The sequence below is a fragment of the Dasypus novemcinctus genome, chromosome 30 (genome assembly GCF_030445035.2).
Source record: "Dasypus novemcinctus isolate mDasNov1 chromosome 30, mDasNov1.1.hap2, whole genome shotgun sequence".
Taxonomy (NCBI): Eukaryota; Metazoa; Chordata; class Mammalia; order Cingulata; family Dasypodidae; genus Dasypus; species Dasypus novemcinctus.
In genome coordinates this window covers 32,954,320-32,972,040 of record NC_080702.1, presented here as the reverse complement: position 1 = coordinate 32,972,040, position 17,721 = coordinate 32,954,320, and the positions used below count along the sequence as shown (strand labels likewise).

Sequence of the window (17,721 nt, the reverse complement as noted above, 5' to 3'; positions counted from 1 at the left end):
AGACATAAAAAGATGAGAGCAGAACTAAATGAAATAGAAAATAAGAAAGCACTTGAAAAGATAAACAAGACCAAGAGCTGGTTCTTTGCGAAGATCAATAAAATTGAAAAACCCTTAGTGAGACTGACAAAAAAAAAAAAAGAGAGAAGTTGTAAATACACAAAATAAGAAATGAAAAAGGAGATATCACCACTGACCCCACAAATAAAGACTATCATAAGAGGATACTTTGCAAAACTATATTCCCACAAAAATGACAATTCAGAGGAAATGGACAAATTCCTAGAAACACATAAACAAAAAAAAATCACAATTAAAGAGATAGAATCAGTCATTAAAAACTTCCCAACTAAGCAGAGCCCAGGGCTGGATGGCTTTACAGGTGAATTCTACAAAACATTCCAGAAAGAACTAACACCAATCCTGCTAAAACTCTTCCAAAATTCAAAACATAAGGAACATTACCGAACTCATTCTATGACCCCAACATTAACCTAGTACCAAAGCCAAACAAAGACACCACAAGAAAGGAAAATTACAGACCAATTTCTCTAATGAACCTAGACGCAAAAACACTCAAAAAAATACTTGCTACTGTACTCAACAACACATTAAATGAATTATACCCCATGACCAAGTAGGATTCATTCCAGGTAAGCAAGGATGGTTCAACATAAGAAAATCAATCAATGTAATACACCATATAAACAGATTAAAGGAAAAAAATCACATGATTATATCTATAGATCCAGAAAAATGCATTTGAGAAAATATAGCAAAATTTCTTGATAAAAACCCTCCAAAAGGTGGAATACAAGGAAATTTTTTGAACATGATAAAGAGTATATATGAAAAACCCACAGCCAACACCATTTACAATGGTGAAATCCTAAAATCCTTCCCTCTAAGATCAGGAACAAGACGAGGATGTCCACTCTCTCCCCTTCAATTTAACATTGCCTTATAAGTACTTGCTCGAGCACTGAGGCCAGAACCATATATAAAAGGCATTCAAATTGGAAAGGAAGATGTCAAAATTACATTATTTGCAGATGACATGATGCTATACATAGGAAACCCGGAGAGGTCTACAACAAAATTTCTAGAACTCATAAATGAGTTTAGTAATGTCACAGGGTATAAGAACAATGCACAAAAATCAGTAGCATTTCTTTACACCAATAATGAGCAAGCTCAGGAGGAAATCAAGAAACAAATACCATTTACAATAGTCAATAAAAATTTAAATAACTAGGAATAAATTTAACTAAAAATGTAAAAAATTTATACACAGAAAACTACCCTAAACTGTTCAAGGAAATCAAATAAGACCTAAATAAATGGAAGAATATTCCCTGTTCATGGATAGAAAGACTAAATATTATTAAGATGTTTATCCTACCAAAAGTGATCTACACATTCAGTACAATCCCAATAAAAATCAACACAGCCTTCTTTAAGGAACTAGGAAAACTAACTATGAAATTTATTTGAACAGGAAAGAGGTCCCGAATAGCCAAAGACAAATTGAAAAAGAAAAATCAAATGGGAGGAATAATGCTACCTAACTTCAAAACATACTACAAACTTACAGTAGTGAAACCAGCAGGTTATTGGCATGAGGACAGACACACAGACCAGTGGAACAGAATTGCGAGTTCTGACATATATCCTCATATATATAGCCATATAATATTTGATAAAACCACCAAAACCTTTTAACTGGGAAAAAAGAGCCTATTCAACAAATGGTGCCTTGAGAACGCGATATCCACATGTAAAAGAATAAAAGAGGATTACCATCTCACACCTTATACAAAGAGCAACTCAAAATGGATCAAAGACCTAAATATAAGAGCCAAGACCATGAAGACTTTGGAAAGCAGTATAGCGAAGCATATACAAGACCTTGTAATAGGAAATGGCTTCATGAACTTCTCACCAAAAGCACGAGAAGCAAAAGACAAATAGATCAATGGGATGTCCTCAAATTTAAAGCTTCTGCACCTCAAAGGAGTTTGTCAAGAAAGTAAAAAGGGAGCCTACACAATGGCAGAAAATATTTGGTAATCATATATCGGATAAGAGACTTATAACTTGCATATATAAAGAAATCCTGTATCTTGAAAATAAAAGACAAACAATCCATTTTAAAAATGGAAAAAAAGAATTAAACAGACACCTCTCCAAAGAAATAAAATGTCTAAAAAGCACATGAAAAAATGCTCCAAATCTCTAGCTATCAGGGAAATGCAAATCAAAACTACAATGAGATACCATGTCACTCCAATAAGATTGGCACCTATGCTAAGAAACAGAAGACTACAAATGCTGGAGAGGATGTGGAGGAATGGGAACACTCATCCACTGCTGGTGGGAATGAAGGAGGATCCAACCATTCTGGAGGACAGTTTGGCAGTTTCTCAAAAAACTAACCATAGATTTGCCATATGACCTAGCAATTCCACTGCTGGGTATATACCCAGCAGAACTGAAAACAAGGACACATACTGATATGTGCACACCAATGTTCATAGCAGCACTATTCACTATCACCAAAAGTTGGAATTAACCCAAATGCCCAACAGCAGATGAATGGATCAATAAAATGCGGTATATACATACAATGGAATACTACTCAGCTTTAAGAACAAATACAATACAAACACACATGATAACATGGATGAATCTTGAGAACCTTAATTTGAGTGAACAACCCAGGCATTGAAGGACAAATACTACATGACCTCAATGATATGAAATAAGTAAACCAAGCTGCCTCAGAAACTAGAGACTGGATGATAGGCTTACAGTAAATCTGGGGGTGGGGGGTAGAGGAAGAATGTAAGGCGACATTTACAAGGGTGAAATCTATGATAAGCTGGAGGTAAGTATGCATACAAGGAAGGGATAAAATGGGTGAATAGGGTCACCTTTAATTGGGGCTCTGCAGGCTTGAGGGGACTACGGATGGGAGGATGGGTAATATTGCCCAAGAAATTAGGGGGAGGGTGGGGCAACATACAATCAGAGATTGTCAGGTATTTGGTTGAGAGTATAATGCTGAGAAAACCTTTTCAAAAATATAATAAGGAAAGTTGCCTGTTAAGATACTTAAAGGGGTTAATCTGACTCAGGACAGACCCCTAGGGAATAAGTGAATGCTCATTTTGCCAGAGTTGGTTATATCATGGGTAGAGACCATATAATGAGAGTAAAGGTATACCCACATCTTGGGGAGGACTGAGGCCATCAAATAGAGGGAACTGTATATCTCAAGAGAAATGGTGGCTCCCAGGGCATTCGGGCACTTGAGCATGTCAAACCCTCAACACTGGTGCAAGTATCTCTGAACATGGCTCTTCAAGAAATGAAGATTAACTGTCATTGTGGGCCCTAAAGGGAGGGGGAAATATGTATTGAATAGATGGAATCAATGTAACTGTGAGGGCAAAAGGAAGTGTTTCAAAAGAGTATGCAAGGATGGATATAAGACATGTAAAATTACACCAAAAATATATAGGGGCTAATAAGCTAAAATGTAAATCATAATGTAAAACATAACTTAAAATTTAGAAAATTATATAGTCTAAAATATAAACCACGATGTAAACAAATGTTACCTTGTTTGAAAGCTATTGTCTCAATATCTGTACATCAGGTTCAGTAAATATGGTATGAATATGTTTAAAGATTATTGCTGTGGAAGGGAAAAGGTTTTATGTTGGATATGTGGGAGTACTGTATATTGTATATATGAATTACTGTGATTTAAGACTCTTGTGAAGATAAGCTTAATAATTAGAAAAAAGAAAGAAAAAAAGGATGTAGAATTTTTCCAAATTAATACGTATTCTATATCTAACCTTTAAACTCATCGCTATATTCCATTTTACTATTAAGGGAACCTGGCAATATATTGGGCTTCACCTTTCAGGAAGTTTTGGATCACAGAGAGGTTCAACAATGGCAGTGGAGGAATATAGGTGGGGGATGTTATTGACAGGGGACACATGGTTGGCAGGGAGTTCTACAGGGCATATATCCAGGGTACATAAAAATGTTTGGAAATTTTCATAGTGGAAACAATTAAAAACAACTGAGGGAGTTCTGAGATCCTAACCAGGGGAGCTCTATCACAGTACCTAAAGGAACAACAATAATCCCCCAAGTGCAATGGCAAAGACCAAAAAAGAATGAAGGTCCAACAATGAGCCCCTGATACTAATGGCTATGCTTGTGAGCCTGTGCACCGCACCTGAAATAAGAACAAGGCCTAGAGTTGCAATGTGCCTAAGAGTTCCCTCCTGAGAGCCTCTGTTTTGCTCAAATGTGGCCAGTCTCGAAGCAAAACTCAGCATGTAATGCATTGCCTTTCCCCCAGCTTGGGACATGACTCCAGGGGATGAGCCTCCCTGCGCCAAGGGATCACTACCAAGTACCAGCTGATGACATAACTAGAAAATGACCTTGAATAAAAGGTTCAATTTTTATTTGGACCAGGAGAATATCTCTATCTACATATAATAACAGGAGTTAAAAATGCTTTTTGACCTAAATCAAGGGGGAAATGGAAGGACAAATGAGTTTATGTGGCTATGAGTCCCTAAAAAAATTCAGGAGGTTAACAGAGGGGTTGCCCTTATGTACTCCTGAGCAGAGTCCCAGAGACAGATAAAGTAGATACAACCCCAGTTATTGGTTCTTCTGAGGGCTACAGAGACCCACAGGATTTATGGTCATGGCAGATGGAGTTCATTGCCATGTCAGTTGGCCCTTCTTTGGAGTTGGTGTTTCTGTGTGATGGAGCTGGCCTCAGATGTGATCTCTTTTCACAAGCCTTTCCTGTTTCTTTACCAGAATTGTAGTTGGTGCTGGGGTTTGACATATACTCAGGGGATCTGAATCTCTGTACTGACCATATGATAGCCGGGCCCTGGACGTCAACAGACATCAGCTCCTACACTCTGGTTTATTGAACTTACCCCACTTAGCTAACATGGAGTTGAAGAATGTCAACCACCACACCATGGAGCCAAGAGTGCCTACAACTTAAAGCAGGAGGATTGCAAACAGCATCCATGTGGAATCTAAGCCCCCTCTTGACATAGATGTGGAATGGACACAACCAATCCAAGATCCACAGGATGGAAGAATATAGTATGGATTAGAGTGGACTTACTGATATTCTATTCATGAAATAGTGTGGTTAGTAATTGAAGAAAATGTGATATTGGTGTGGGAAAAGTGGCCATGGTGGTTGCTGGGTGTGGGGAATGCGAGGAAGAGTTGATATGTGGAAGCATTTTCGTGACTTGGAGTTATCCTGGGTGGTGCTGCAGGGACAATTACCGGGCATTGTAGATCCTCCCATGGCCCACTGGATGGAACGTGGGAGATTGTGGGCGATGACGTGGACCATTGACCATGAGGTGCAGTGATGCTCAGATACGTATTCACCAAATGCAAAGAATGTTTCATGATGACAGAGGAGAATGTTGCTATGGGGGGAATAGTGGCGTGAGGGGGTTGTGGGGTATATTGGGACCTCATATTTTTTAATATTATATTAAAAATGAATTAAAAAATAAGTAAATAAAAAATAAAAAAAATTGCAACTCAAAGAGAAACTTAGGCATTGTGTTGTGCATTAAATAATATTAAGTATTGTACTTATATACTTGATGATTATGATAGTATTTTGTCTATTCTAAATAATATGCAAGGGGAAATTGAACATGTTAAATGTTCTAGTAATCTTCATTTTCTAAGTAGTTAATAAACATGCTTGTAAGATAGAGGAATAGCCACCTTGCCTGAGAGCAGTAGGGGGAAAAATCCTTTAATTAGTAAGACCACCAAATTAATTCAGGGGTGACCTTTCACAGTCTTCACCCCACACCAGGTGAAAGACATGTTTAACCCAGGTCTCCTTCTTAGTTCTTATCCCTAAACCTGCCCACTCCATACCCTGGGGAGCAATGGCAGACCTACAAAACTAAGTGTTTTTTCCTACTACAACAGAAACAGCAAATGAGGTTGCTAGGACGCACTTCAGCTTTGTCCTTTAATGTGGTCTATGTGTAACCTTCCCTCACCCAGTACCTGGAAACCAGGTTAAGATCAAATCCTAGGAGGAGAACAGACCTCAAGCTCAATGAGAGCCAAAATAGAAGGGAACTGATGTGACAGAGGAAGAGCTTTGCTAACACTTTGATATAATAACTCTTTGATATAATAACTCAACAATATGAAAGCAATACAAACACATATTTATTTTATTAACATTCTATTAATAATTGGAAGAATATAAAATGAGGAAAGGATTGTCTACAAATAGGGGTGCAACTGCTACATCGTAATTCTTTATGACATACATACATATAGTTATAAGCTCACCAAACTGGGAGACACAATGACATACTTGGCCCACTTGTGACCAGAGTCCTGTTTGGATGAAATGTAAATATATATAGCTAGATCTAGATAGTGAATCTTTGTTCATTGAAAGTATACAAAATAAGTGAAGGATTTTCTATAAACAAGGGTTTAACTGCAATATCCCAGGCCCTCACGATATGCATACAAACATTCCTAAGCTCACCAAACTGGGGGACACATTGACATACCTAGCCCACCTCTGGCCAAATTCCCAATTGGATGCAGTATAAATAAATCCATAAATAAGTAAATAAACAAACAAACATATCTAGCTTAAAAAGACTTTACTGATAATTAGTGTGAGAAACAAGAATTATATAATCATTTGGATGATTAAAGCAATATTGATCAGAGTCACAAAATGACATAAAAATAGAATAGTTGTATGTGCAAACTCACCACCAACCAGCTCACAGCTAGGAAGACCAGAAGCAGCAGCCAATGCCAATGTCTTGATTGGAAATAACACCTGTGCAGAGCATGCTCTCCCTGGGTGGGACTTCAGTCTTCTCCATCAGAGATTAACTCCTATACTGAGGTCATAATTAATGAACTGGATAATATGGATACCAACTTGAAAGTACTCCATCAATTCCCAAGGAAGTGGCCAGTCTCCTCAGGGAAGAACACAACTCTCCCAGGGAGCACATTCCAAGGTTTGTGCTTCATCCCCAAGATATGGCCAACCTTCCCAGGGAGGAGCACAATATTCCCCGAATGCATCTGTTCTTATCTGTTAGAGACATTCCCCAAATATGCCCACTACTTTAGTTCTCATTATGCCTTCTGAAATATGAAAACTGCTGACCAGGAAAACATTGCTAATTAACAAAGTGTCATGCATGATATTTCACTTTTAGTTTTGAGCAATACTCTACTAATTTTTCCCAATATACATCTATCTCTCTATCTAGCCACCTATCTATCTATCTATCTATCTATCTATCTATCTATCTATCTATCTAATCTTCCTACTAGCTATCAGAAGAAATTATTAGCAAAATGTCATTACAAATCAGAGCATTTATGAAAATTTGGAGACCACTGATTGTGGCTAAATTTGCATTGCTTTGGTCCCTTTTCCAGCTGTTTCATTAGCTACGTGTTGCCAGAAGGCCAAACAAAAACAAATGCTTCAGAATTTATCTTCCCAGACCTCTCAGAAGACACTGAAGTGCAGCACCTCCTGCCCATGTACCTGGTCACCTTCATGGAGAACCTGCTCATCATCTTGGACACCATCTCAGACACCACCTCCACGTGTCCACATATTTCTTCCTGTCTCACCTGTTTTTTACAGATATCATCACCTCCTTTACTGTCCCCAAAATGCTGCTGAATATCAAGAGAGAAAGAAAAATCATGGCTTATAAAAACTACCTCCACCAGATGTATTTTTATCTGTCACCCCCTGCACTACACAGTCACCATGAACCGCTGTCTCTTTGACCTCCTGCTGCTGGCATGCCTATTATTCAGAGTTCTGGACTCTCTTTTACATTGATTAATAGTTTTAAGATTGTCTTTTTCTGAAGATTTGGAAATCCCCCACTTTTTCTGTGAACTTAATCAAGTATTCCAATGTGCTTATTTTGACCGTTTCCACAATGACCAAGTGGGGTATTTTGCAGCTGGATTTCTTGGTGTTATCCAACTCATAAAGATCCTTTTCTCTTACTCTAAAGTTCTGTCTTTCCTTTTCAGAATTTCATCATTTGGGGGCCAGAATAAAGTATTTTCTACTTGTGGGTCTCATTTCTCAGTAGTCACCTTATTTTATGATACATGTTTTGGAGTGTATCTTAGTTCTGCTGCTACCCAAAACTCAAGGGCAAGTATAATACCCTCACTGACATATTGTGTGAACACTTCCATGCTGAATCCCTTAATCTACAGTCTTAGAAACAAGGATATAAAGCAGACCTTAAACAATCTCTCCTGCTGAGACAACTTCTCTTTATAAAAGGATCATTTGCCTCCAAATTAGAAATTTTCTCATGATTAACAGAAATCAAATACTGAGAGAGATAAATCTAGATACTTTTATTCGTGCATAGAAAGATAATCTGCTACAGATCTAATTTCCGGAATTATTTCCCTTTAATTTTTGTCCATCAAAACACCTCTTTTTATGTAATTTCTTTTGAATAATTTGAATTTTCAGTTTTATTCCCTAATACAGTATTGGAGTGGAAATCTTCAGCCTTAAATTTCAGCAGTAAAATATTTACTACAGGTAATTGATATATTTAGAATTATAGTACGTGTTGGAGGAATGAATACAAACTACAATATCAGCCAGATGAAAGCTATAGGTCATTTACTACATGAATTTGTTGAAAAAATCTGTTATATCAAAGTCTTTACAATTGTTGCTAGAATTTCTGTTAGTTGGTTCCAGAAAGAGATCACATACGGAACGTGACTTAGTATCTGATTATGTTTGCAACAATTCATATTGCATAAGCCACATGTGCCTTCTCCTGCACATTCAGCAAATGTTAGGTTAGGCTATACTAATACCTGATTATTCAAACCCTGATAATATCACTAATCACATTTTTATTCCAGAGATGCAGTTTTGCTGTGTAACAATTTTTTGATAGGCAGGAAGTTTTCTGGAAAATTCTCTTGGTGCTTCCTGCAATAATTGTCCTCATTTCATTGTCATAAAAGGCAATGAGAGGGAATCAGACATTGCTCAACTGATAGAGTGTCCACCTACCATATGGAGGGTCCAGGGTTTGATACCCAGGGTCTCCTGTTCCATGTGGTAAGCTGGCCCTTGTGAACGCTGCTGTGGGTAAGGAGTACTGTGCCATGTATTAGAGCCCCATATGCAAAGAGTGCACTTTACAAGGAGAACAGCCCCACGTGATAAAAGGGCTGCCCCCTACCCCCCACGAGTGGCACCACGCAGATGGAGAGCAGACACAGCAAAATGATACAACAGAAAGAGACACAGATTCCTGGTGCTGCCTGACAAAAATGCAAGCAGACACAGAAGAGCACATAGTTAATGAGCACAGAGAGCAGACAATGGAGAGAAAGGAGAGAGAAATAAATAAAAATAAATAAATCTAAAAAAAGGCAATGTGAAAAGAAATCAAAGAAGACCTTAACAATTAGTAGTATGTTCTTTGTTCATGGATTAGAGGATAAATACCATGAAGATATCAATTCTACCAAAACTGATTTATAGTTTCAACATAATCATATTAAAAAATTCCAACAGCATACTTTAAATAAATATAAAAGTCAATTACCAAATTTATTTAGAAGGAACAGTGGCACCAAAGAGCCAGGGACTTCCTAAAACAGAAGAATGAAGTAGGAGGGCTCATGCTTCTTGATGATGAATTGCATCACAAGGCTACAGGGGTCAGAACAGCATGGCATTGGCATAAAGACAGAAAAAATGATCACTGGAATAGAATTGATCATTCAGAAATAGGCTCCCTGCTTTATGTTCAACTGATTTTTGATAATCCTACCAAGTTCATGTTACTAAGAGAGAACATGTTCTCCAGAAAGTGGTCATGGAAGAAATGACTATTACTAACCAAAATAATGAAACAGGAACCCTAAATCACTCGCCACACAAGAATCAACTCAAAATGAATGAAATATCTAAATATAAAGTTCAGGAAATTTCCTGAAGATAATATAGGGAAACATCTTCAAGTCTTTAGGTATGTGAAGTTCTCTTAACCCTTTCTCCCCAAGCTGAGCAATGAGAGAAAATATAAATAAATGAGTCTTCCTCAAAACTAAACATGTTTGTACCTGAAGGACTTTGTGAGGGAGGTCAAAAGTCAGACTGCTTAATGTGAGAAAATATTTGGAAGCCACACTTATGACAAGGCTTTAATATCCATGACATATAAAAACATCTGACAGCTCAACAATAAAAAGATAAATGGACACAAATTTTAAAAAGGGGGCAAATGACTTAAATGGACAGTTTTCTAAAGAAGAGATCCAATAGTGATAAAACATGAGAAAACTTTCAGTATCACTAGATTTTTGAAATGCTAATCAAAATTACAACAAGATGTCATTTCACACTTAATAGAAAGTCTTGATTTAAAAAAAAAGGATTCCACCAGTGTTGGAGAGAATTTGGAGAGATAAGAATGCTTATTCACTATTGATGGAACTGTAGCATGGCACAGCTGCTCTGTAATTCCACTTGCAAGTTTTTAAGGAGGTCAGATATAGATCTGCCATGTGACCTGACATTGCCATTACTAGGTTTATGACCCGGCCTGCAGGTCAAACGATCCGGCACCTGAAAGAGGGAGTGGGAATTGGGGGACAAGAGGTGAGAGAAATGGAGACAAGACAGGATTCTGATCAAGTCTCCATTTATTGAGGGCAGAGCATCAGAATATATACTAAGGGGAGGGTATTAGCAGGGGGTGATAGGCTGATGAAGCAGCTCTTCCATATAAGGCAATAAAATGCTGTTACACCACTTGCTATAGGTTGCGAGTCTTCAATGCTGGTTATGGCTTCAACATCTTGTTGCGCAGGTGCGACACTTTTTGCCCGGGAAACTGGGGAAAGGGGAAGAAGAAGGTGGAAGCACAGGGGTGGAGTAGGCGTACTTATGAAAACCCCATGTTACTGGAGACAACAAATGCACGTAGCTCCCGGCGGCTCCCCACAGGTTTATACCCAGAGGAACTGAGAGCTAGGATATGAACATATATCTGCACTGCAGTGTTCATAGCATCATTATTCACAATAATGGTAAGCAACTCATAAAAATATTGTGGTATATACACCTGATGGAATATTATTCAACTCTGAAAAGAAAGAAATCCTGAAGCATATTACAGCCTAGAGGAACCAAGGGAACATAATGCAGAGTAAAGCAAGTCAGACACAAAAACTGAAACATTGTATGAGTTTGATATTATGAACTGAGCCTAAAGAGCAAATTCATGGAGTTAAAAAATAGAATATAAGTCATTAGAAAATAGAATGAGTTTATATATTTGAAAGGTGAGTTTTAATATGTGCAGACTTGGTAAAAGTGTATTTGTTAACATTTGGAAATGCATAAAAATGGTGAAAGCACATCATAGTGTTTGTAATTAGCAGTTCTGGTATATGAGTAAAGTAGTGTTTGAAAGGGAATTCCAAGGTCAATTATGTCAATTGAAGAAAATATAAAACTTAGAACTTTGTAGCATAGAGAACCTTCTTGTGAAAAATTAATATTGCTAGTAGTGCATATATAAGGATGTTTTCTATGAAATGTAAAAAATATATGTTGATGTTCTGAGATGTTTGTATCAGGATGATTTGGGGAAAAACAGAATAAAAAACCTATGGACTGTAAAGTATAATAATATATTTTATATTAATAATAATTAATGATAAGTGAAAGAATGTAGGCAGAAATTACTACCTATTGTTACATTTGGTCTAAACAAAATGAAAATTCAAATAAAATCTAGTGACAGAAATAGAATAGCAATTATGTATGGCAGGAGATGGATAACATGATTGAGAGGTGACTACCAAGGGGTAGGCTTTTTGTGTGTTCTTTTGCTTGATTCTTTTGTGTGTTTTTTTGTAGTTGTTTATGGATATTTTTCTTTTTGGAGAAACGAAAAATCACTAAAATTGATTGAAGTGATGAATGCACAACTCTGTAATTATACCAAAGTCCATTGTAAATTTTAGAGGGATTTTATGTTTTATGGATATGTTTCATTAAAATTGATTTAGCAGAGCCATGTGTTAATTTTGTCCACTGCCAACCATTAGTTTTCCCTGATATTATGAAATAATACCAGAGTTTTTATATAACCTACTGTGTTCTCTGTGAACTAGAAAAAGGCCAATACCCCCTTCATCACCTGACTCCAGAGCCATCCATTCCTTTGACTTGAAAACCAGAGTGGCATTTTGAGATTAACAATTGCTGTGAGCTAGTGTCTAATCTTGATAAAAAATGTGATCTGCCTATTATTTAGTACTCACTTCACGTTCTTTGGCAAAGTTTGAATTCATCTTATTTTTTAATTTATCATCCCACATGATCAGACCCTGATTTTGAGTCATTCCCACAGTGAAATGTACTTTTCAGATATTTTACATAGGAGAACTTTGGACTTCAACCCTTTATGAACCCACTTCACTAATATAGAATCTCAAGGACTTCAGTGTTGACAGTTCACTAGAACTGCAGCTGGACTTCAGTGTTGACAGTTCACTAGAACTGCAGCTGGCATATGAACTCCTCTACCCATCAAGATCCTTACTATTATTTATTTTTCAGGTGATGAATTCCTTATGTTAGGTCATTCTAGGGGTGGATTTAAAAGTTGAAAGGAAATTTATAGCTATCAGTGTCTACATTTAAAAATAGAAAAGAACAGTCATTAGTCTTTCTACAGATCTGGGGGAACTATGAAAAGAAGGGAATACAGAACCTAAAGCTAGTAGATGGAAGGAAATAAGAAATACTTGAGTGGAGACACATGAAATGGAAAAACAATTGAGAGATCAAATAAAATAAAAAGTTGGTTCTTGGGAGTGATCAATAAAATTTCAAAGTGTTAGATACATTGAAAAAGAAAAAGAGAAGAGGCAAATGAATAAAATCTAAATTGAAACTGAGGCCATTGCTAGAAATTGCAGATATTAAAGGATTATAAGTGAAAGCTTCGAAAATGGTATGAGAATAATCTAGAAAAAGAAATGTACAACTTCCTATCAACATACAACTTATGTAAACATACTCAAGAAGAAATAGGTCTCCACAGACTTATAACAAGTTAAGGGATTGCATCAGTAAGTAAAAACATTCCATAAAAGAAAAGTCCAGGATCAGCCAGCTTCAAAGATGAATTCTATCAAATATTCAAAGAAGAGAGAGGGGCCAAGATGGTGGCTGAGTGAACTTGCCTTACGGTCTCTCGTGGGAAAAGGAGTCTGGGTGCCGCTGGAGATTCTCCGAGGCCGGGCTTTTTCAGGATTTTTGCAGGGCAGGAAGTGTCTGGACATCGATTTGGTGGAAAGGTAATGGAGAGGATTGGTCTATAAGATATAATTTGGCTTCTATTGCCCAGAGGTGAGACCAGGCTGACAGGTTGCTCACTCCTTGGGGGGGTGGGGGAACCGCAGTGTCGGCACTCCGGCTGCGCTTTTGGTGGCTCTGTGGTGCTAGGAAATTCACAAATCCTGGGTGGGCTGTTGGGAGGTTGAGGTAACGGACGCCTATGCAAATCGATTTGGGGAGACAGACGGTGTTTTGTGAAGCGGGGAAATTTTTGATTGCGGACACAAATAATAGCGCTTCCGCCTAGAGCCCCACCCCCCAGGCCCGGCTGCCGATATGCAACAAAATTAGATTCTTAGTAATTGGGATGTAGTTTCAGGGTGCGGTGAGGGAGGGGGACACGTCAGGAAGTCGATAGGGGAATATTTCATGAAGCTTGGGAATTCCGGTTTTGGAATCTGTTTTCGGCATTTCCAACCGGAACCCAACCCACGGTGGGCTTCGGATCTGCATCAGTAAATTGACTGCAGTGTAGAGGCACACTCAACTGGCAATTTTTTGGAATCACAGGGTGGGAGCTGTCCAAAAGCTGAATTCTCAATTTACCTACTAAAAAAAAATCCTACTGAGTAAGTGAATTGCAGGGTTCAGACATAATATAGAGTTTGCGGATCTGACTTCTCCTATAGGGCTGACACCCAGCTGCGGGGTTCCCTGAGGGCTGTGTTACACTGCAGGGCTCCTAGGCTTCCTGTTGACCAGATTTGATGTTGCCAGGTCTGAATCCCCTAAATTCTGGTGGCCCATACCTTTGACTCACACCTCTTGAGTCTTCAATAACTCAGACTTTCCACCCCTGAATCCATCACGCCCTGAGGTCCATCTGAGATCCCTGAATGCCCTAGCCTTCAAAGTTTGCATTTTTTCTTTATTGTTTCATTTTGTTTTGTTTTTATTTTCATTTTACCTTATTTTTTTATTGTTTTTTATTGTCCTGATTGCTACTATTGCATTATCCCCTAGTCTTTTCTCCCAGCGTATCCCGTAAAGTCTTTTTTTATTCAGTTATTTAGGGTTTATAAATTTTTTTTTCTACTTATTTCATTTTAACTCAATTATACAATAAGTGTGGCAGGGAACACCTCACATTTGCTTGGTTTTCACATCCTCCACTGCCTCATTTCTGTGTGAACTGACTTAGGCTACCAACACTATTCCCTTTCCCCTATACCTTGATATCCGTCATCATCTACTGTCTCTGCTATATTCCACCTCCCACCTCCCTTTCTTTGATCCACAAAGTGTCTAACTCTTAATTTCTAATACCTCTGTTTTGTGTTCTGTCTGTTATCCACTCTTGAAACTATTACCTTTCTTTTCTCTTTCCCTCTCTCATGAAAACAATAGCCTTTTAGCGCATACCATATTCCTCCCATATTCAGTCATCTACCTCATAATAGGTACTCTGCCTACTGCTATAACTCAACACAATTTACACGAATCTAACCTCCACCCTCCCAGATCTCATATTCTTGCTTTGTTAACATATATCACCAATACTACTTTACACGTTTTCCTTGCTTACACAATTGCCTTTCCATGGCATTAACACTTTCCTCTAAAGTGAACTTAACCAGCAACAAGAAATTAGAATAAGAAGAACAAAGTGACAAAGAGAAGATATAACACTTACACAAAAACAACAGCTAACTAATCTCCAAGAGTAGACAAAGAAGCTAAGGAACTGAATAAACCCATCAAGATAAAATTATGACCAGACAGCAACAAAAAACTACAAATCTAACCAGTAATCAGGAAAACATAGCTGAATCCAATCAACAAACTAAAAATCAGGAAGGGAGCAGAAATTCAAACAAGCAATAAAAGATCTCAGAACATTTATGACCGACAAATTTGATGATGTAATGAAAGAGGTTAACAAAATGAAGACAACACTTGGAGGGGAAATTGCAGACATATGCAAAAAGATAACAGATATGATGGCAATGAACACCACAGTTCAAGAAATCAAAAATACACTTGCAGCCAATATCAGCAGACTAGAAGAGGTAGAGCAGAGAATTAGTGACGTGGAAGACAGTACATCAGAAATCAGACAATGGAAGGTGTCAATAAAAAGATAGAAAAAATCCAGCTAGGACTCAGAGACCTGAATGACAATGCAAAATGCTCAAACATACGTATTATAGGCATTCCAGAAGGAGAAGAGAATGGAAAGGGGTCAGAAGGAGTGTTGCAGGAAATAATGGCTGAGAACTTCCCAAATCTACTGAAAAAGACAGATGTACATGACCAAGAAGCACAGCGGACTCCACTAGTCATAAACCCCAACAGGCCCAGCCCAAGACATATACTTGTCAAATTATCCAATGCTCAAGACAAAGAGAAAATCCTAAAAGCAGCAAGAGAAAAGAAAACCATCACATACAAGGGAAGCTCCATAAGATTAAGTGCTGATTTCTCATCTGAAACGATGGAGGCAAGAAGGCAGTGGTATGATATAGTCAAGGTACGAAAGGAAAAAATTCCCAACCAAGAATACTCTATCCAGCTAAACTAGCATTCAAACATGATGGAGAGTTCAAAATATTTGCAGATAAACAGAAACTGAAAGAGTATATCAACAAGAAACCTCCCCTTCAAGAAATTCTAAAGGGAGTTCTGCAGGAAGAATGGAAGAAACAGGACAGGCAGAGTTGGAGGAGAGTATAAGAGCAACAAAAAAAGACAATAGAGGGAAAAAATACAAAATATGACAAACACAAATACAATCAAAATATGGCTAACACAAACAATTCCTTGAGAGTAATAACACTGAATGTCAATGGATTAAACTCACTTATCAAAAGATTCAGACTGTGACATTGGATAACGAAATATGACCCATCCGTATGCTGTCTACAAGAGACACATCTTAGACCCAGAGACTCATGGAGGTTGAAAGTGAATGGCTGGAAAACAATCATACAAGCAAATAATAACCAAAATAGGCAGAAGTAGCTATAATAATATCAGACAAAATAGACTTTAAATGTGAAACAATTGTGAGAGACAAAGAAGGATACTACATTTTAGTGAAAGGGAAAATCTGTCAAGAAGATTGAACAATCATAAATATTTATGATCCTAACAAGGGCGCCTCTAAATACGTGAGGCAAATGCTGGAAAAAAATAAGTGAAACAATAGATGCATCTACAATTATAGTTGGGGATTTTAATACACCACTTACAACTCTGGACAGAACATTTCAAAAGAGAAGCACTAAAGAAACAAAACATTTGAACAGTATATTAGAGGAGCTGGATCTAATAGACATATATAGATCATTACACCCAAACACAGCAGGATATACATTTTTCTAAAGTGCACATGGATCATTCTCAAAGATAGACCATATGCTAGGCCACAAAGAAAGGCTGAATGAATTCAGAAAGATTGAAATCATACAAAACAATATCTCTGACGACAGTGGAGTCAAGCTGGAAATTTGCAAGGGACAGAGGCCAAGATTTCACACCATGATTTGGAAATTAAACAGCACACTCTTAGAAAAACAATGGGTGAAAGAGGAAGTCTGAAAAGAAATCATTGACTACCTTGAAACAAATGATAATGATATTACAGCATACCAAAATTTATGGGATGCAGCAAAAGCAGTACTGATAGGTAAATTTATAGCCATAAACTCATATGTCAAAAAAGAAGAAAGAGCAAAAATTGAAGAACTAACTGCACATTTGAAGGAATTAGCAAAACAACAACAAAGTAAACCAACAGGAAGAAGAAGGAGGGAAATAACAAAGATAAGAGCAGAACTAAATGAAAGAGAAAATAAGAAAGCACTTGAAAAAATAAACAAGACCAAGAGCTGGTTTTTTGAGAAGATCCACAAAATTGACAAACCATTAGCTAGACTAACAAAGAAAAAAAGAGAAAAGATGCAAAAACACAAAATAAGAAATGAGAAAGACGATATCACCACTGACCCCACAGAAATAAGGACTATCATAAGAGGATACTTTGAAAAAATATATTCCAACAATAATGACAATTTAGAGGAAATGGACAAATTCCTAGAAACACATAAGCAACCCATATTGATGAAAGAAGAAATTGATGATCTTAACAAACCAATCACAAGCAGAGAGATAGATTCAGTCATTAAAAATCTCCCAACTAAGCAGAGCCCAGGGCCAGAGGGCTTCACAGGTGAATTCTACAAAACATTCCGGAAAGAACT

At 37.4% G+C, this 17,721-nt stretch overlaps 1 pseudogene; it reads right to left on the bottom strand.

Annotated features, from left to right (window-relative positions):
- Positions 1-13,464, bottom strand: part of LOC131276758 (vomeronasal type-2 receptor 116-like) — a 54,149-nt pseudogene extending 40,685 nt beyond the window's left edge.
- Positions 13,465-17,721: the final 4,257 nt, after the last annotated feature.